This window comes from Phoenix dactylifera, chromosome 4 (genome assembly GCF_051530095.1).
Source record: "Phoenix dactylifera cultivar Ajwa chromosome 4, Ajwa_hap1_PhDact_Kaust_v1.1, whole genome shotgun sequence".
Lineage (NCBI taxonomy): Eukaryota > Viridiplantae > Streptophyta > Magnoliopsida > Arecales > Arecaceae > Phoenix > Phoenix dactylifera.
Window position 1 is genome coordinate 35,735,359 of NC_143193.1, and position 15,990 is coordinate 35,751,348.

The following is a 15,990-nucleotide window of genomic DNA, read 5'->3' on the forward strand; positions in this document are numbered from 1 at the left end:
TTCAACGCGCTGTTCCGCTATGCGGCATGGCACCGCGAGTCTCCGGACTCAGTTTATTTTCGGGGGAAAAAAATTATCCGAAGAGGAAAAGCCAAAAGCCGAAAAATTAAAAATAAATATTATCAAAAAATAAAAAAGCGGGCAAAAAATAAAAGGGGTGCAACACGAGGACTTCCCAGGGGGTCACCCATCCTAGTACTACTCTCGCCCAAGCACGCTTAACTGCGGAGTTCTGATGGGATCCGGTGCATTAGTGCTGGTATGATCGCACCCATGACATGCCCTTCGAAACTCCCTTTTATGACAAAGCAGCAGACCTCGACGGCCCGAGACATTCGCGCAGCCGGGGCCGTTCTGGCGTAGGATTCAACGCGCTGTTCCGCTATGCGGCATGGCACCGCCAGTCTCCGGACTCAGTTTATTTTCGGGGGGAAAAAATTATCCGAAGAGGAAAAGCCAAAAGCCAAAAAATTAAAAATAAATATTATCAAAAAATAAAAAAGCGGGCAAAAAATAAAAAGGGTGCAACACGAGGACTTCCCAGGGGGTCACCCATCCAAGTACTTCTCTCGCCCAAGCACGCCTAACTGCGGAGTTATGATGGGATCCGGTGCATTAGTGCTGGTATGATCGCACCCATGACATGCCCTTCGAAACTCCCTTTTATGACAAAGCAGCAGACCGCGACGGCCCGAGACATTCGCGCTGCCGGGGCCGTTCTGGCGTAGGATTCAACGCGCTGTTCCGCTATGCGGCATGGCACCGCGAGTCTCCGGACTCAGTTTATTTTCGGGGGAAAAAAATTATCCGAAGAGGAAAAGCCAAAAGCCGAAAAATTAAAAATAAATATTATCAAAAAATAAAAAAGCGGGCAAAAAATAAAAGGGGTGCAACACGAGGACTTCCTAGGGGGTCACCCATCCTAGTACTACTCTCGCCCAAGCACGCTTAACTGCGGAGTTCTGATGGGATCCGGTGCATTAGTGCTGGTATGATCGCACCCATGACATGCCCATCGAAACTCCCTTTTATGACAAAGCAGCAGACCTCGACGGCCCGAGACATTCGCGCCGCCGGGGCCGTTCTGGCGTAGGATTCAACGCGCTATTCCCGCTATGCGGCATGGCACCGCCAGTCTCCGGACTCAGTTTATTTTCGGGGGAAAAAAATTATCCGAAGAGGAAAAGCCAAAAGCCAAAAAATTAAAAATAAATATTATCAAAAAATAAAAAAGTGGAGAAAAAAATAAAAAGGGTGCAACACGAGGACTTCCCAGGGGGTCACCCATCCTAGTACTACTCTCGCCCAAGCACGCTTAACTGCGGAGTTCTGATGGGATCCGGTGCATTAGTGCTGGTATGATCGCACCCATGACATGCCCTTCGAAACTCCCTTTTATGACAAAGCAGCAGACCTCGACGGCCCGAGACATTCGCGCTGCCGGGGCCGTTCTGGCGTAGGATTCAACGCGCTGTTCCGCTATGCGGCATGGCACCGCGAGTCTCCGGACTCAGTTTATTTTCGGGGGAAAAAAATTATCCGAAGAGGAAAAGCCAAAAGCCGAAAAATTAAAAATAAATATTATCAAAAAATAAAAAAGCGGGCAAAAAATAAAAGGGGTGCAACACGAGGACTTCCCAGGGGGTCACCCATCCTAGTACTACTCTCGCCCAAGCACGCTTAACTGCGGAGTTCTGATGGGATCCGGTGCATTAGTGCTGGTATGATCGCACCCATGACATGCCCTTCGAAACTCCCTTTTATGACAAAGCAGCAGACCTCGACGGCCCGAGACATTCGCGCAGCCGGGGCCGTTCTGGCGTAGGATTCAACGCGCTGTTCCGCTATGCGGCATGGCACCGCCAGTCTCCGGACTCAGTTTATTTTCGGGGGGAAAAAATTATCCGAAGAGGAAAAGCCAAAAGCCAAAAAATTAAAAATAAATATTATCAAAAAATAAAAAAGCGGGCAAAAAATAAAAAGGGTGCAACACGAGGACTTCCCAGGGGGTCACCCATCCAAGTACTTCTCTCGCCCAAGCACGCCTAACTGCGGAGTTATGATGGGATCCGGTGCATTAGTGCTGGTATGATCGCACCCATGACATGCCCTTCGAAACTCCCTTTTATGACAAAGCAGCAGACCGCGACGGCCCGAGACATTCGCGCTGCCGGGGCCGTTCTGGCGTAGGATTCAACGCGCTGTTCCGCTATGCGGCATGGCACCGCGAGTCTCCGGACTCAGTTTATTTTCGGGGGAAAAAAATTATCCGAAGAGGAAAAGCCAAAAGCCGAAAAATTAAAAATAAATATTATCAAAAAATAAAAAAGCGGGCAAAAAATAAAAGGGGTGCAACACGAGGACTTCCTAGGGGGTCACCCATCCTAGTACTACTCTCGCCCAAGCACGCTTAACTGCGGAGTTCTGATGGGATCCGGTGCATTAGTGCTGGTATGATCGCACCCATGACATGCCCATCGAAACTCCCTTTTATGACAAAGCAGCAGACCTCGACGGCCCGAGACATTCGCGCCGCCGGGGCCGTTCTGGCGTAGGATTCAACGCGCTATTCCCGCTATGCGGCATGGCACCGCCAGTCTCCGGACTCAGTTTATTTTCGGGGGAAAAAAATTATCCGAAGAGGAAAAGCCAAAAGCCGAAAAATTAAAAATAAATATTATCAAAAAATAAAAAAGTGGAGAAAAAAATAAAAAGGGTGCAACACGAGGACTTCCCAGGGGGTCACCCATCCTAGTACTACTCTCGCCCAAGCACGCTTAACTGTGGAGTTCTGATGGGATCCGGTGCATTAGTGCTGGTATGATCGCACCCATGACATGCCCTTCGAAACTCCCTTTTATGACAAAGCAGCAGACCTCGACGGCCCGAGACATTCGCGCTGCCGGGGCCGTTCTGGCGTAGGATTCAACGCGCTGTTCCGCTATGCGGCATGGCACCGCGAGTCTCCGGACTCAGTTTATTTTCGGGGAAAAAAAATTATCCGAAGAGGAAAAGCCAAAAGCCGAAAAATTAAAAATAAATATTATCAAAAAATAAAAAAGCGGGCAAAAAATAAAAGGGGTGCAACACGAGGACTTCCCAGGGGGTCACCCATCCTAGTACTACTCTCGCCCAAGCACGCTTAACTGCGGAGTTCTGATGGGATCCGGTGCATTAGTGCTGGTATGATCGCACCCATGACATGCCCATCGAAACACCCTTTTATGACAAAGCAGCAGACCTCGACGGCCCGAGACATTCGCGCTGCCGGGGCCGTTCTGGCGTAGGATTCAATGTGCTGTTCCGCTATGCGGCATGGCACCGCGAGTCTCCGGACTCAGTTTATTTTCGAGGGAAAAAAATTATCCGAAGAGGAAAAGCCAAAAGCCAAAAAATTAAAAATAAATGTTATCAAAAAAGAAAAAAGCGGGCAAAAAATAAAAGGGGTGCAACACGAGGACTTCCCAGGGGGTCACCCATCCTAGTACTACTCTCGCCCAAGCACGCTTAACTGCGGAGTTCTGATGGGATCCGGTGCATTAGTGCTGGTATGATCGCACCCATGATACGCCCTTCGAAACTCCCTTTTATGACAAAGCAGCAGACCTCGACGGCCCGAGACATTCGCGCTGCCGGGGCCGTTCTGGCGTAGGATTCAACGCGCTGGTCCCGCTATGCGGCATGGCACCGCCAGTCTCCGGACCCAGTTTATTGTCGGGGGAAAAAAATTATCCGAAGAGGAAAAGCCAAAAGCCAAAAAATTAAAAATAAATATTATCAAAAAATAAAAAAGCGGGCAAAAAATAAAAAGGGTGCAACATGAGGACTTCCCAGGGGGTCACCAATCCTAGTACTACTCTCGCCCAAGCACGCTTAACTGCGGAGTTCTGATAGGATCCGGTGCATTAGTGCTGGTATGATCGCACCCAAGACATGCCCTTCGAAACTCCCTTTTATGACAAAGTAGCAGACCTCGACGGCCCGAGACATTCGCGCTGCCGGGGCCGTTCTGGCGTAGGATTCAACACGCTGTTCCGCTATGCGGCATGGCACCGCCAGTCTCCGGACTCAGTTTATTTTCGGGGGAAAAAAATTATCCGAAGAGGAAAAGCCAAAAGCCGAAAAATAAAAAATAAATGTTATCAAAAAATAAAAAAGCGGGCAAAAAATAAAAGGGGTGCAACACGAGGACTTCCCAGGGGGTCACCCATCCTAGTACTACTCTCGCCCAAGCACGCTTAACTGCGGAGTTTTGATGGGATCCGGTGCATTAGTGCTGGTATGATCGCACCCATGACATGCCCTTCGAAACTCCCTTTTATGACAAAGCAGCAGACCTCGACGGCCCGAGACATTCGCGCTGCCGGGGCCGTTCTGGCGTAGGATTCAACGCGCTATTCCGCTATGCGGCATGGCACCGCCAGTCTCCGGACTCAGTTTATTATCGGGGGAAAAAATTATCCAAAGAGGAAAAGCCAAAAGCCAAAAAATTAAAAATAAATATTATCAAAAAATAAAAAAGCGGGCAAAAAATAAAAGGGGTGCAACACGAGGACTTCCTAGGGGGTCACCCATCCTAGTACTACTCTCGCCCAAGCACGCTTAACTGCGGAGTTCTGATGGGATCCGGTGCATTAGTGCTGGTATGATCGCACCCATGACATGCCCATCGAAACTCCCTTTTATGACAAAGCAGCAGACCTCGACGGCCCGAGACATTCGCGCCGCCGGGGCCGTTCTGGCGTAGGATTCAACGCGCTATTCCCGCTATGCGGCATGGCACCGCCAGTCTCCGGACTCAGTTTATTTTCGGGGGAAAAAAATTATCCGAAGAGGAAAAGCCAAAAGCCGAAAAATTAAAAATAAATATTATCAAAAAATAAAAAAGTGGAGAAAAAAATAAAAAGGGTGCAACACGAGGACTTCCCAGGGGGTCACCCATCCTAGTACTACTCTCGCCCAAGCACGCTTAACTGCGGAGTTCTGATGGGATCCGGAGCATTAGTGCTGGTATGATCGCACCCATGACATGCCCTTCGAAACTCCCTTTTATGACAAAGCAGCAGACCTCGACGGCCCGAGACATTCGCGCTGCCGGGGCCGTTCTGGCGTAGGATTCAACGCGCTGTTCCGCTATGCGGCATGGCACCGCGAGTCTCCGGACTCAGTTTATTTTCGGGGGAAAAAAATTATCCGAAGAGGAAAAGCCAAAAGCCGAAAAATTAAAAATAAATATTATCAAAAAATAAAAAAGCGGGCAAAAAATAAAAGGGGTGCAACACGAGGACTTCCCAGGGGGTCACCCATCCTAGTACTACTCTCGCCCAAGCACGCTTAACTGCGGAGTTCTGATGGGATCCGGTGCATTAGTGCTGGTATGATCGCACCCATGACATGCCCTTCGAAACTCCCTTTTATGACAAAGCAGCAGACCTCGACGGCCCGAGACATTCGCGCAGCCGGGGCCGTTCTGGCGTAGGATTCAACGCGCTGTTCCGCTATGCGGCATGGCACCGCCAGTCTCCGGACTCAGTTTATTTTCGGGGGGAAAAAATTATCCGAAGAGGAAAAGCCAAAAGCCAAAAAATTAAAAATAAATATTATCAAAAAATAAAAAAGCGGGCAAAAAATAAAAAGGGTGCAACACGAGGACTTCCCAAGGGGTCACCCATCCAAGTACTTCTCTCGCCCAAGCACGCCTAACTGCGGAGTTATGATGGGATCCGGTGCATTAGTGCTGGTATGATCGCACCCATGACATGCCCTTCGAAACTCCCTTTTATGACAAAGCAGCAGACCGCGACGGCCCGAGACATTCGCGCTGCCGGGGCCGTTCTGGCGTAGGATTCAACGCGCTGTTCCGCTATGCGGCATGGCACCGCGAGTCTCCGGACTCAGTTTATTTTCGGGGGAAAAAAATTATCCGAAGAGGAAAAGCCAAAAGCCGAAAAATTAAAAATAAATATTATCAAAAAATAAAAAAGCGGGCAAAAAATAAAAGGGGTGCAACACGAGGACTTCCCAGGGGGTCACCCATCCTAGTACTACTCTCGCCCAAGCACGCTTAACTGCGGAGTTCTGATGGGATCCGGTGCATTAGTGCTGGTATGATCGCACCCATGACATGCCCTTCGAAACTCCCTTTTATGACAAAGCAGCAGACCTCGACGGCCCGAGACATTCGCGCAGCCGGGGCCGTTCTGGCGTAGGATTCAACGCGCTGTTCCGCTATGCGGCATGGCACCGCCAGTCTCCGGACTCAGTTTATTTTTGGGGGGAAAAAATTATCCGAAGAGGAAAAGCCAAAAGCCAAAAAATTAAAAATAAATATTATCAAAAAATAAAAAAGCGGGCAAAAAATAAAAAGGGTGCAACACGAGGACTTCCCAGGGGGTCACCCATCCTAGTACTACTCTCGCCCAAGCACGCTTAACTGCGGAGTTCTGATCGGATCCGGCGCATTAGTGCTGGTATGATCGCACCCATGACATGCCCTTCGAAACTCCCTTTTATGACAAAGCAGCAGACCTCGACGGCCCGAGGCATTCGCGCTGCCGGGGCCGTTCTGGTGTAGGATTCAATGCGCTGTTCCGCTATGCGGCATGGCACCGCGAGTCTCCGGACTCAGTTTATTTTCGGGGGAAAAAAATTATCCGAAGAGGAAAAGCCAAAAGCCGAAAAATTAAAAATAAATATTATCAAAAAATAAAAAAGCGGGCAAAAAATAAAAGGGGTGCAACACGAGGACTTCCCTGGGGGTCACCCATCCTAGTACTACTCTCGCCCAAGCACGCTTAACTGCGGAGTTATGATGGGATCCGGTGCATTAGTGCTGGTATGATCGCACCCATGACATGCCCATCGAAACTCCCTTTTATGACAAAGCAGCAGACCTCGACGGCCCGAGACATTCGCGCCGCCGGGGCCGTTCTGGCGTAGGATTCAACGCGCTGGTCCCGCTATGCGGCATGGCACCGCCAGTCTCCGGACTCAGTTTATTTTCGGGGGAAAAAAATTATCCGAAGAGGAAAAGCCAAAAGCCGAAAAATTAAAAATAAATATTATCAAAAAATAAAAAAGTGGAGAAAAAAATAAAAAGGGTGCAACACGAGGACTTCCCAGGGGGTCACCCATCCTAGTACTACTCTCGCCCAAGCACGCTTAACTGCGGAGTTCTGATGGGATCCGGTGCATTAGTGCTGGTATGATCGCACCCATGACATGCCCTTCGAAACTCCCTTTTATGACGAAGCAGCAGACCTCGACGGCCCGAGACATTCGCGCTGCCGGGGCCGTTCTGGCGTAGGATTCAACGCGCTGTTCCGCTATGCGGCATGGCACCGCGAGTCTCCGGACTCAGTTTATTTTCGGGAGAAAAAAATTATCCGAAGAGGAAAAGCCAAAAGCCGAAAAATTAAAAATAAATATTATCAAAAAATAAAAAAGCGGGCAAAAAATAAAAGGGGTGCAACACGAGGACTTCCCAGGGGGTCACCCATCCTAGTACTACTCTCGCCCAAGCACGCTTAACTGCGGAGTTCTGATGGGATCCGGTGCATTAGTGCTGGTATGATCGCACCCATGACATGCCCTTCGAAACTCCCTTTTATGACGAAGCAGCAGACCTCGACGGCCCGAGACATTCGCGCTGCCGGGGCCGTTCTGGCGTAGGATTCAACGCGCTGTTCCGCTATGCGGCATGGCACCGCGAGTCTCCGGACTCAGTTTATTTTCGGGAGAAAAAAATTATCCGAAGAGGAAAAGCCAAAAGCCAAACAATTAAAGATAAATGTTATCAAAAAAGAAAAAAGCGGGCAAAAAATAAAAGGGGTGCAACACGAGGACTTCCCATGGGGTCACCCATCCTAGTACTACTCTCGCCCAAGCACGCTTAACTGCGGAGTTCTGATGGGATCCGGTGCATTAGTGCTGGTATGATCGCACCCATGATATGCCCTTCGAAACACCCTTTTATGACAAAGCAGCAGACCTCGACGGCCCGAGACATTCGCGCTGCCGGGGCCGTTCTGGCGTAGGATTCAACGCGCTAGTCCCGCTATGCGGCATGGCACCGCCAGTCTCCGGACTCAGTTTATTGTCGGGGGAAAAAAATTATCCTAAGAGGAAAAGCCAAAAGCCAAAAAATTAAAAATAAATATTATCAAAAAATAAAAAAGCGGGCAAAAAATAAAAAGGGTGCAACATGAGGACTTCCCAGGGGGTCACCCATCCTAGTACTACTCTCGCCCAAGCACGCTTAACTGCGGAGTTCTGATAGGATTCGGTGCATTAGTGCTGGTATGATCGCACCCAAGACATGCCCTTCGAAACTCCCTTTTATGACAAAGCAGCAGACCTCGACGGCCCGAGACATTCGCGCTGCCGGGGCCATTCTGGCGTAGGATTCAACACGCTGTTCCGCTATGCGGCATGGCACCGCCAGTCTCCGGACTCAGTTTATTTTCGGGGGAAAAAAATTATCCGAAGAGGAAAAGCCAAAAGCCGAAAAATAAAAAATAAATGTTATCAAAAAATAAAAAAGCGGGCAAAAAATAAAAGGGGTGCAACACGAGGACTTCCCAGGGGGTCACCCATCCTAGTACTACTCTCGCCCAAGCACGCTTAACTGCGGAGTTCTGATGGGATCCGGTGCATTAGTGCTGGTATGATCGCACCCATGACATGCCCTTCGAAACTCCCTTTTATGACAAAGCAGCAGACCTCGACGGCCCGAGACATTCGCGCTGCCGGGGCCGTTCTGGCGTAGGATTCAACGCGCTGTTCCGCTATGCGGCATGGCACCGCCAGTCTCCGGACTCAGTTTATTTTCGGGGGGAAAAAATTATCCGAAGAGGAAAAGCCAAAAGCCAAAAAATTAAAAATAAATATTATCAAAAAATAAAAAAGCGGGCAAAAAATAAAAAGGGTGCAACACGAGGACTTCCCAGGGGGTCACCCATCCTAGTACTTCTCTCGCCCAAGCACGCCTAACTGCGGAGTTATGATGGGATCCGGTGCATTAGTGCTGGTATGATCGCACCCATGACATGCCCTTCGAAACTCCCTTTTATGACAAAGCAGCAGACCGCGACGGCCCGAGACATTCGCGCTGCCGGGGCCGTTCTGGCGTAGGATTCAACGCGCTGTTCCGCTATGCGGCATGGCACCGCGAGTCTCCGGACTCAGTTTATTTTCGGGGGAAAAAAATTATCCGAAGAGGAAAAGCCAAAAGCCGAAAAATTAAAAATAAATATTATCAAAAAATAAAAAAGCGGGCAAAAAATAAAAGGGGTGCAACACGAGGACTTCCTAGGGGGTCACCCATCCTAGTACTACTCTCGCCCAAGCACGCTTAACTGCGGAGTTCTGATGGGATCCGGTGCATTAGTGCTGGTATGATCGCACCCATGACATGCCCATCGAAACTCCCTTTTATGACAAAGCAGCAGACCTCGACGGCCCGAGACATTCGCGCCGCCGGGGCCGTTCTGGCGTAGGATTCAACGCGCTATTCCCGCTATGCGGCATGGCACCGCCAGTCTCCGGACTCAGTTTATTTTCGGGGGAAAAAAATTATCCGAAGAGGAAAAGCCAAAAGCCGAAAAATTAAAAATAAATATTATCAAAAAATAAAAAAGTGGAGAAAAAAATAAAAAGGGTGCAACACGAGGACTTCCCAGGGGGTCACCCATCCTAGTACTACTCTCGCCCAAGCACGCTTAACTGCGGAGTTCTGATGGGATCCGGTGCATTAGTGCTGGTATGATCGCACCCATGACATGCCCTTCGAAACTCCCTTTTATGACAAAGCAGCAGACCTCGACGGCCCGAGACATTCGCGCTGCCGGGGCCGTTCTGGCGTAGGATTCAACGCGCTGTTCCGCTATGCGGCATGGCACCGCGAGTCTCCGGACTCAGTTTATTTTCGGGGAAAAAAAATTATCCGAAGAGGAAAAGCCAAAAGCCGAAAAATTAAAAATAAATATTATCAAAAAATAAAAAAGCGGGCAAAAAATAAAAGGGGTGCAACACGAGGACTTCCCAGGGGGTCACCCATCCTAGTACTACTCTCGCCCAAGCACGCTTAACTGCGGAGTTCTGATGGGATCCGGTGCATTAGTGCTGGTATGATCGCACCCATGACATGCCCTTCGAAACTCCCTTTTATGACAAAGCAGCAGACCTCGACGGCCCGAGACATTCGCGCAGCCGGGGCCGTTCTGGCGTAGGATTCAACGCGCTGTTCCGCTATGCGGCATGGCACCGCCAGTCTCCGGACTCAGTTTATTTTCGGGGGGAAAAAATTATCCGAAGAGGAAAAGCCAAAAGCCAAAAAATTAAAAATAAATATTATCAAAAAATAAAAAAGCGGGCAAAAAATAAAAAGGGTGCAACACGAGGACTTCCCAGGGGGTCACCCATCCAAGTACTTCTCTCGCCCAAGCACGCCTAACTGCGGAGTTATGATGGGATCCGGTGCATTAGTGCTGGTATGATCGCACCCATGACATGCCCTTCGAAACTCCCTTTTATGACAAAGCAGCAGACCGCGACGGCCCGAGACATTCGCGCTGCCGGGGCCGTTCTGGCGTAGGATTCAACGCGCTGTTCCGCTATGCGGCATGGCACCGCGAGTCTCCGGACTCAGTTTATTTTCGGGGGAAAAAAATTATCCGAAGAGGAAAAGCCAAAAGCCGAAAAATTAAAAATAAATATTATCAAAAAATAAAAAAGCGGGCAAAAAATAAAAGGGGTGCAACACGAGGACTTCCTAGGGGGTCACCCATCCTAGTACTACTCTCGCCCAAGCACGCTTAACTGCGGAGTTCTGATGGGATCCGGTGCATTAGTGCTGGTATGATCGCACCCATGACATGCCCATCGAAACTCCCTTTTATGACAAAGCAGCAGACCTCGACGGCCCGAGACATTCGCGCCGCCGGGGCCGTTCTGGCGTAGGATTCAACGCGCTATTCCCGCTATGCGGCATGGCACCGCCAGTCTCCGGACTCAGTTTATTTTCGGGGGAAAAAAATTATCCGAAGAGGAAAAGCCAAAAGCCGAAAAATTAAAAATAAATATTATCAAAAAATAAAAAAGTGGAGAAAAAAATAAAAAGGGTGCAACACGAGGACTTCCCAGGGGGTCACCCATCCTAGTACTACTCTCGCCCAAGCACGCTTAACTGCGGAGTTCTGATGGGATCCGGTGCATTAGTGCTGGTATGATCGCACCCATGACATGCCCTTCGAAACTCCCTTTTATGACAAAGCAGCAGACCTCGACGGCCCGAGACATTCGCGCTGCCGGGGCCGTTCTGGCGTAGGATTCAACGCGCTGTTCCGCTATGCGGCATGGCACCGCGAGTCTCCGGACTCAGTTTATTTTCGGGGAAAAAAAATTATCCGAAGAGGAAAAGCCAAAAGCCGAAAAATTAAAAATAAATATTATCAAAAAATAAAAAAGCGGGCAAAAAATAAAAGGGGTGCAACACGAGGACTTCCCAGGGGGTCACCCATCCTAGTACTACTCTCGCCCAAGCACGCTTAACTGCGGAGTTCTGATGGGATCCGGTGCATTAGTGCTGGTATGATCGCACCCATGACATGCCCATCGAAACACCCTTTTATGACAAAGCAGCAGACCTCGACGGCCCGAGACATTCGCGCTGCCGGGGCCGTTCTGGCGTAGGATTCAATGTGCTGTTCCGCTATGCGGCATGGCACCGCGAGTCTCCGGACTCAGTTTATTTTCGAGGAAAAAAAATTATCCGAAGAGGAAAAGCCAAAAGCCAAAAAATTAAAAATAAATGTTATCAAAAAAGAAAAAAGCGGGCAAAAAATAAAAGGGGTGCAACACGAGGACTTCCCAGGGGGTCACCCATCCTAGTACTACTCTCGCCCAAGCACGCTTAACTGCGGAGTTCTGATGGGATCCGGTGCATTAGTGCTGGTATGATCGCACCCATGATACGCCCTTCGAAACTCCCTTTTATGACAAAGCAGCAGACCTCGACGGCCCGAGACATTCGCGCTGCCGGGGCCGTTCTGGCGTAGGATTCAACGCGCTGGTCCCGCTATGCGGCATGGCACCGCCAGTCTCCGGACCCAGTTTATTGTCGGGGGAAAAAAATTATCCGAAGAGGAAAAGCCAAAAGCCAAAAAATTAAAAATAAATATTATCAAAAAATAAAAAAGCGGGCAAAAAATAAAAAGGGTGCAACATGAGGACTTCCCAGGGGGTCACCCATCCTAGTACTACTCTCGCCCAAGCACGCTTAACTGCGGAGTTCTGATAGGATCCGGTGCATTAGTGCTGGTATGATCGCACCCAAGACATGCCCTTCGAAACTCCCTTTTATGACAAAGTAGCAGACCTCGACGGCCCGAGACATTCGCGCTGCCGGGGCCGTTCTGGCGTAGGATTCAACACGCTGTTCCGCTATGCGGCATGGCACCGCCAGTCTCCGGACTCAGTTTATTTTCGGGGGAAAAAAATTATCCGAAGAGGAAAAGCCAAAAGCCGAAAAATAAAAAATAAATGTTATCAAAAAATAAAAAAGCGGGCAAAAAATAAAAGGGGTGCAACACGAGGACTTCCCAGGGGGTCACCCATCCTAGTACTACTCTCGCCCAAGCACGCTTAACTGCGGAGTTTTGATGGGATCCGGTGCATTAGTGCTGGTATGATCGCACCCATGACATGCCCTTCGAAACTCCCTTTTATGACAAAGCAGCAGACCTCGACGGCCCGAGACATTCGCGCTGCCGGGGCCGTTCTGGCGTAGGATTCAACGCGCTATTCCGCTATGCGGCATGGCACCGCCAGTCTCCGGACTCAGTTTATTATCGGGGGAAAAAATTATCCAAAGAGGAAAAGCCAAAAGCCAAAAAATTAAAAATAAATATTATCAAAAAATAAAAAAGCGGGCAAAAAATAAAAAGGGTGCAACATGAGGACTTCCCAGGGGGTCACCCATCCTAGTACTACTCTCGCCCAAGCACGCTTAACTGCGGAGTTCTGATAGGATCCGGTGCATTAGTGCTGGTATGATTGCACCCAAGACATGCCCTTCGAAACTCCCTTTTATGACAAAGCAGCAGACCTCGACGGCCCGAGACATTCGCGCTGCCGGGGCCGTTCTGGCGTAGGATTCAACACGCTCTTCCGATATGCGGCATGGCACCGCCAGTCTCCGGACTCAGTTTATTTTCGGGGGAAAAAAATTATCCGAAGAGGAAAAGCCAAAAGCCGAAAAATAAAAAATAAATGTTATCAAAAAATAAAAAAGCGGGCAAAAAATAAAAGGGGTGCAACACGAGGACTTCCCAGGGGGTCACCCATCCTAGTACTACTCTCGCCCAAGCACGCTTAACTGCGGAGTTCTGATGGGATCCGGTGCATTAGTGCTGGTATGATCGCACCCATGACATGCCCTTCGAAACTCCCTTTTATGACAAAGCAGCAGACCTTGACGGCCCGAGACATTCGCGCTGCCGGGGCCATTCTGGCGTAGGATTCAACGCGCTGTTCCGCTATGCGGCATGGCACCGCCAGTCTCCGGACTCAGTTTATTTTCGGGGGGAAAAAATTATCCGAAGAGGAAAAGCCAAAAGCCAAAAAATTAAAAATAAATATTATCAAAAAATAAAAAAGCGGGCAAAAAATAAAAAGGGTGCAACACGAGGACTTCCCAGGGGGTCACCCATCCTAGTACTACTCTCGCCCAAGCACGCTTAACTGCGGAGTTCTGATCGGATCCGGCGCATTAGTGCTGGTTTGATCGCACCCATGACATGCCCTTCGAAACTCCCTTTTATGACAAAGCAGCAGACCTCGACGGCCCGAGGCATTCGCGCTGCCGGGGCCGTTCTGGTGTAGGATTCAACGCGCTGTTCCGCTATGCGGCATGGCACCGCGAGTCTCCGGACTCAGTTTATTTTCGGGGGAAAAAAATTATCCGAAGAGGAAAAGCCAAAAGCCGAAAAATTAAAAATAAATATTATCAAAAAATAAAAAAGCGGGCAAAAAATAAAAGGGGTGCAACACGAGGACTTCCCTGGGGGTCACCCATCCTAGTACTACTCTCGCCCAAGCACGCTTAACTGCGGAGTTATGATGGGATCCGGTGCATTAGTGCTGGTATGATCGCACCCATGACATGCCCATCGAAACTCCCTTTTATGACAAAGCAGCAGACCTCGACGGCCCGAGACATTCGCGCCGCCGGGGCCGTTCTGGCGTAGGATTCAACGCGCTGGTCCCGCTATGCGGCATGGCACCGCCAGTCTCCGGACTCAGTTTATTTTCGGGGGAAAAAAATTATCCGAAGAGGAAAAGCCAAAAGCCGAAAAATTAAAAATAAATATTATCAAAAAATAAAAAAGTGGAGAAAAAAATAAAAAGGGTGCAACACGAGGACTTCCCAGGGGGTCACCCATCCTAGTACTACTCTCGCCCAAGCACGCTTAACTGCGGAGTTCTGATGGGATCCGGTGCATTAGTGCTGGTATGATCGCACCCATGACATGCCCTTCGAAACTCCCTTTTATGACGAAGCAGCAGACCTCGACGGCCCGAGACATTCGCGCTGCCGGGGCCGTTCTGGCGTAGGATTCAACGCGCTGTTCCGCTATGCGGCATGGCACCGCGAGTCTCCGGACTCAGTTTATTTTCGGGAGAAAAAAATTATCCGAAGAGGAAAAGCCAAAAGCCGAAAAATTAAAAATAAATATTATCAAAAAATAAAAAAGCGGGCAAAAAATAAAAGGGGTGCAACACGAGGACTTCCCAGGGGGTCACCCATCCTAGTACTACTCTCGCCCAAGCACGCTTAACTGCGGAGTTCTGATGGGATCCGGTGCATTAGTGCTGGTATGATCGCACCCATGACATGCCCTTCGAAACTCCCTTTTATGACGAAGCAGCAGACCTCGACGGCCCGAGACATTCGCGCTGCCGGGGCCGTTCTGGCGTAGGATTCAACGCGCTGTTCCGCTATGCGGCATGGCACCGCGAGTCTCCGGACTCAGTTTATTTTCGGGAGAAAAAAATTATCCGAAGAGGAAAAGCCAAAAGCCAAACAATTAAAGATAAATGTTATCAAAAAAGAAAAAAGCGGGCAAAAAATAAAAGGGGTGCAACACGAGGACTTCCCATGGGGTCACCCATCCTAGTACTACTCTCGCCCAAGCACGCTTAACTGCGGAGTTCTGATGGGATCCGGTGTATTAGTGCTGGTATGATCGCACCCATGATATGCCCTTCGAAACACCCTTTTATGACAAAGCAGCAGACCTCGACGGCCCGAGACATTCGCGCTGCCGGGGCCGTTCTGGCGTAGGATTCAACGCGCTAGTCCCGCTATGCGGCATGGCACCGCCAGTCTCCGGACTCAGTTTATTGTCGGGGGAAAAAAATTATCCTAAGAGGAAAAGCCAAAAGCCAAAAAATTAAAAATAAATATTATCAAAAAATAAAAAAGCGGGCAAAAAATAAAAAGGGTGCAACATGAGGACTTCCCAGGGGGTCACCCATCCTAGTACTACTCTCGCCCAAGCACGCTTAACTGCGGAGTTCTGATAGGATCCGGTGCATTAGTGCTGGTATGATCGCACCCAAGACATGCCCTTCGAAACTCCCTTTTATGACAAAGCAGCAGACCTCGACGGCCCGAGACATTCGCGCTGCCGGGGCCATTCTGGCGTAGGATTCAACACGCTGTTCCGCTATGCGGCATGGCACCGCCAGTCTCCGGACTCAGTTTATTTTCGGGGGAAAAAAATTATCCGAAGAGGAAAAGCCAAAAGCCGAAAAATAAAAAATAAATGTTATCAAAAAATAAAAAAGCGGGCAAAAAATAAAAGGGGTGCAACACGAGGACTTCCCAGGGGGTCACCCATCCTAGTACTACTCTCGCCCAAGCACGCTTAACTGCGGAGTTCTGATGGGATCCGGTGCATTAGTGCTGGTATGATCGCACCCATGACA

At 49.4% G+C, this 15,990-nt stretch overlaps 37 non-coding genes and 7 pseudogenes across 37 annotated transcripts; all 44 read right to left on the reverse strand.

The window, feature by feature from the left end:
- Nucleotides 1–154: 154 nt before the first annotated feature.
- LOC149758666 (5S ribosomal RNA) lies at nucleotides 155–273 on the reverse strand. Its single transcript, XR_016408777.1, has one exon. It is a non-coding gene; the product is annotated as a 5S ribosomal RNA (ribosomal RNA).
- Nucleotides 274–519: 246 nt separating this feature from the next.
- On the reverse strand, nucleotides 520–638 carry LOC149758667 (5S ribosomal RNA; annotated as a pseudogene).
- A 246-nt stretch (nucleotides 639–884) lies between these two features.
- Nucleotides 885–1,003, reverse strand: LOC149758668 (5S ribosomal RNA). Its single transcript, XR_016402118.1, has one exon. It is a non-coding gene; the product is annotated as a 5S ribosomal RNA (ribosomal RNA).
- Nucleotides 1,004–1,251: 248 nt separating this feature from the next.
- On the reverse strand, nucleotides 1,252–1,370 carry LOC149758669 (5S ribosomal RNA). Its single transcript, XR_016411907.1, has one exon. It is a non-coding gene; the product is annotated as a 5S ribosomal RNA (ribosomal RNA).
- A 246-nt stretch (nucleotides 1,371–1,616) lies between these two features.
- Nucleotides 1,617–1,735, reverse strand: LOC149758670 (5S ribosomal RNA). Its single transcript, XR_016408788.1, has one exon. It is a non-coding gene; the product is annotated as a 5S ribosomal RNA (ribosomal RNA).
- A 246-nt stretch (nucleotides 1,736–1,981) lies between these two features.
- Nucleotides 1,982–2,100, reverse strand: LOC149758671 (5S ribosomal RNA; annotated as a pseudogene).
- Nucleotides 2,101–2,346: 246 nt separating this feature from the next.
- LOC149758672 (5S ribosomal RNA) lies at nucleotides 2,347–2,465 on the reverse strand. The gene has a single exon (XR_016402119.1). It is a non-coding gene; the product is annotated as a 5S ribosomal RNA (ribosomal RNA).
- A 248-nt stretch (nucleotides 2,466–2,713) lies between these two features.
- Nucleotides 2,714–2,832, reverse strand: LOC149758673 (5S ribosomal RNA). The gene has a single exon (XR_016403314.1). It is a non-coding gene; the product is annotated as a 5S ribosomal RNA (ribosomal RNA).
- A 246-nt stretch (nucleotides 2,833–3,078) lies between these two features.
- LOC149758674 (5S ribosomal RNA) lies at nucleotides 3,079–3,197 on the reverse strand. Its single transcript, XR_016408799.1, has one exon. It is a non-coding gene; the product is annotated as a 5S ribosomal RNA (ribosomal RNA).
- A 246-nt stretch (nucleotides 3,198–3,443) lies between these two features.
- Nucleotides 3,444–3,562, reverse strand: LOC149758675 (5S ribosomal RNA). The gene has a single exon (XR_016408810.1). It is a non-coding gene; the product is annotated as a 5S ribosomal RNA (ribosomal RNA).
- A 247-nt stretch (nucleotides 3,563–3,809) lies between these two features.
- LOC149758676 (5S ribosomal RNA) lies at nucleotides 3,810–3,928 on the reverse strand (annotated as a pseudogene).
- A 246-nt stretch (nucleotides 3,929–4,174) lies between these two features.
- Nucleotides 4,175–4,293, reverse strand: LOC149758677 (5S ribosomal RNA). Its single transcript, XR_016404658.1, has one exon. It is a non-coding gene; the product is annotated as a 5S ribosomal RNA (ribosomal RNA).
- Nucleotides 4,294–4,538: 245 nt separating this feature from the next.
- LOC149758678 (5S ribosomal RNA) lies at nucleotides 4,539–4,657 on the reverse strand. Its single transcript, XR_016402120.1, has one exon. It is a non-coding gene; the product is annotated as a 5S ribosomal RNA (ribosomal RNA).
- Nucleotides 4,658–4,905: 248 nt separating this feature from the next.
- LOC149758679 (5S ribosomal RNA) lies at nucleotides 4,906–5,024 on the reverse strand. Its single transcript, XR_016401341.1, has one exon. It is a non-coding gene; the product is annotated as a 5S ribosomal RNA (ribosomal RNA).
- A 246-nt stretch (nucleotides 5,025–5,270) lies between these two features.
- Nucleotides 5,271–5,389, reverse strand: LOC149758680 (5S ribosomal RNA). Its single transcript, XR_016408822.1, has one exon. It is a non-coding gene; the product is annotated as a 5S ribosomal RNA (ribosomal RNA).
- A 246-nt stretch (nucleotides 5,390–5,635) lies between these two features.
- Nucleotides 5,636–5,754, reverse strand: LOC149758681 (5S ribosomal RNA; annotated as a pseudogene).
- Nucleotides 5,755–6,000: 246 nt separating this feature from the next.
- LOC149758682 (5S ribosomal RNA) lies at nucleotides 6,001–6,119 on the reverse strand. Its single transcript, XR_016408833.1, has one exon. It is a non-coding gene; the product is annotated as a 5S ribosomal RNA (ribosomal RNA).
- A 246-nt stretch (nucleotides 6,120–6,365) lies between these two features.
- On the reverse strand, nucleotides 6,366–6,484 carry LOC149758683 (5S ribosomal RNA). Its single transcript, XR_016405693.1, has one exon. It is a non-coding gene; the product is annotated as a 5S ribosomal RNA (ribosomal RNA).
- Nucleotides 6,485–6,730: 246 nt separating this feature from the next.
- Nucleotides 6,731–6,849, reverse strand: LOC149758684 (5S ribosomal RNA). The gene has a single exon (XR_016407614.1). It is a non-coding gene; the product is annotated as a 5S ribosomal RNA (ribosomal RNA).
- A 248-nt stretch (nucleotides 6,850–7,097) lies between these two features.
- Nucleotides 7,098–7,216, reverse strand: LOC149758685 (5S ribosomal RNA). Its single transcript, XR_016411908.1, has one exon. It is a non-coding gene; the product is annotated as a 5S ribosomal RNA (ribosomal RNA).
- A 246-nt stretch (nucleotides 7,217–7,462) lies between these two features.
- LOC149758686 (5S ribosomal RNA) lies at nucleotides 7,463–7,581 on the reverse strand. The gene has a single exon (XR_016408844.1). It is a non-coding gene; the product is annotated as a 5S ribosomal RNA (ribosomal RNA).
- Nucleotides 7,582–7,827: 246 nt separating this feature from the next.
- LOC149758687 (5S ribosomal RNA) lies at nucleotides 7,828–7,946 on the reverse strand. Its single transcript, XR_016412551.1, has one exon. It is a non-coding gene; the product is annotated as a 5S ribosomal RNA (ribosomal RNA).
- A 247-nt stretch (nucleotides 7,947–8,193) lies between these two features.
- LOC149758688 (5S ribosomal RNA) lies at nucleotides 8,194–8,312 on the reverse strand (annotated as a pseudogene).
- A 246-nt stretch (nucleotides 8,313–8,558) lies between these two features.
- LOC149758689 (5S ribosomal RNA) lies at nucleotides 8,559–8,677 on the reverse strand. Its single transcript, XR_016408855.1, has one exon. It is a non-coding gene; the product is annotated as a 5S ribosomal RNA (ribosomal RNA).
- Nucleotides 8,678–8,923: 246 nt separating this feature from the next.
- LOC149758690 (5S ribosomal RNA) lies at nucleotides 8,924–9,042 on the reverse strand (annotated as a pseudogene).
- A 246-nt stretch (nucleotides 9,043–9,288) lies between these two features.
- Nucleotides 9,289–9,407, reverse strand: LOC149758691 (5S ribosomal RNA). The gene has a single exon (XR_016402121.1). It is a non-coding gene; the product is annotated as a 5S ribosomal RNA (ribosomal RNA).
- A 248-nt stretch (nucleotides 9,408–9,655) lies between these two features.
- On the reverse strand, nucleotides 9,656–9,774 carry LOC149758692 (5S ribosomal RNA). Its single transcript, XR_016411909.1, has one exon. It is a non-coding gene; the product is annotated as a 5S ribosomal RNA (ribosomal RNA).
- Nucleotides 9,775–10,020: 246 nt separating this feature from the next.
- Nucleotides 10,021–10,139, reverse strand: LOC149758693 (5S ribosomal RNA). The gene has a single exon (XR_016408862.1). It is a non-coding gene; the product is annotated as a 5S ribosomal RNA (ribosomal RNA).
- Nucleotides 10,140–10,385: 246 nt separating this feature from the next.
- Nucleotides 10,386–10,504, reverse strand: LOC149758694 (5S ribosomal RNA; annotated as a pseudogene).
- Nucleotides 10,505–10,750: 246 nt separating this feature from the next.
- LOC149758695 (5S ribosomal RNA) lies at nucleotides 10,751–10,869 on the reverse strand. The gene has a single exon (XR_016402122.1). It is a non-coding gene; the product is annotated as a 5S ribosomal RNA (ribosomal RNA).
- Nucleotides 10,870–11,117: 248 nt separating this feature from the next.
- LOC149758696 (5S ribosomal RNA) lies at nucleotides 11,118–11,236 on the reverse strand. The gene has a single exon (XR_016411910.1). It is a non-coding gene; the product is annotated as a 5S ribosomal RNA (ribosomal RNA).
- Nucleotides 11,237–11,482: 246 nt separating this feature from the next.
- Nucleotides 11,483–11,601, reverse strand: LOC149758697 (5S ribosomal RNA). Its single transcript, XR_016408873.1, has one exon. It is a non-coding gene; the product is annotated as a 5S ribosomal RNA (ribosomal RNA).
- Nucleotides 11,602–11,847: 246 nt separating this feature from the next.
- LOC149758698 (5S ribosomal RNA) lies at nucleotides 11,848–11,966 on the reverse strand. The gene has a single exon (XR_016408881.1). It is a non-coding gene; the product is annotated as a 5S ribosomal RNA (ribosomal RNA).
- Nucleotides 11,967–12,213: 247 nt separating this feature from the next.
- LOC149758699 (5S ribosomal RNA) lies at nucleotides 12,214–12,332 on the reverse strand. Its single transcript, XR_016407294.1, has one exon. It is a non-coding gene; the product is annotated as a 5S ribosomal RNA (ribosomal RNA).
- A 246-nt stretch (nucleotides 12,333–12,578) lies between these two features.
- LOC149758700 (5S ribosomal RNA) lies at nucleotides 12,579–12,697 on the reverse strand. The gene has a single exon (XR_016404659.1). It is a non-coding gene; the product is annotated as a 5S ribosomal RNA (ribosomal RNA).
- Nucleotides 12,698–12,942: 245 nt separating this feature from the next.
- On the reverse strand, nucleotides 12,943–13,061 carry LOC149758701 (5S ribosomal RNA). The gene has a single exon (XR_016407770.1). It is a non-coding gene; the product is annotated as a 5S ribosomal RNA (ribosomal RNA).
- Nucleotides 13,062–13,307: 246 nt separating this feature from the next.
- Nucleotides 13,308–13,426, reverse strand: LOC149758702 (5S ribosomal RNA). Its single transcript, XR_016408892.1, has one exon. It is a non-coding gene; the product is annotated as a 5S ribosomal RNA (ribosomal RNA).
- A 246-nt stretch (nucleotides 13,427–13,672) lies between these two features.
- LOC149758703 (5S ribosomal RNA) lies at nucleotides 13,673–13,791 on the reverse strand. Its single transcript, XR_016407889.1, has one exon. It is a non-coding gene; the product is annotated as a 5S ribosomal RNA (ribosomal RNA).
- A 246-nt stretch (nucleotides 13,792–14,037) lies between these two features.
- LOC149758704 (5S ribosomal RNA) lies at nucleotides 14,038–14,156 on the reverse strand. The gene has a single exon (XR_016407616.1). It is a non-coding gene; the product is annotated as a 5S ribosomal RNA (ribosomal RNA).
- A 248-nt stretch (nucleotides 14,157–14,404) lies between these two features.
- Nucleotides 14,405–14,523, reverse strand: LOC149758705 (5S ribosomal RNA). The gene has a single exon (XR_016411911.1). It is a non-coding gene; the product is annotated as a 5S ribosomal RNA (ribosomal RNA).
- Nucleotides 14,524–14,769: 246 nt separating this feature from the next.
- On the reverse strand, nucleotides 14,770–14,888 carry LOC149758706 (5S ribosomal RNA). Its single transcript, XR_016408903.1, has one exon. It is a non-coding gene; the product is annotated as a 5S ribosomal RNA (ribosomal RNA).
- A 246-nt stretch (nucleotides 14,889–15,134) lies between these two features.
- Nucleotides 15,135–15,253, reverse strand: LOC149758707 (5S ribosomal RNA). The gene has a single exon (XR_016403595.1). It is a non-coding gene; the product is annotated as a 5S ribosomal RNA (ribosomal RNA).
- Nucleotides 15,254–15,500: 247 nt separating this feature from the next.
- On the reverse strand, nucleotides 15,501–15,619 carry LOC149758708 (5S ribosomal RNA). Its single transcript, XR_016407295.1, has one exon. It is a non-coding gene; the product is annotated as a 5S ribosomal RNA (ribosomal RNA).
- Nucleotides 15,620–15,865: 246 nt separating this feature from the next.
- LOC149758709 (5S ribosomal RNA) lies at nucleotides 15,866–15,984 on the reverse strand. Its single transcript, XR_016408913.1, has one exon. It is a non-coding gene; the product is annotated as a 5S ribosomal RNA (ribosomal RNA).
- Nucleotides 15,985–15,990: the final 6 nt, after the last annotated feature.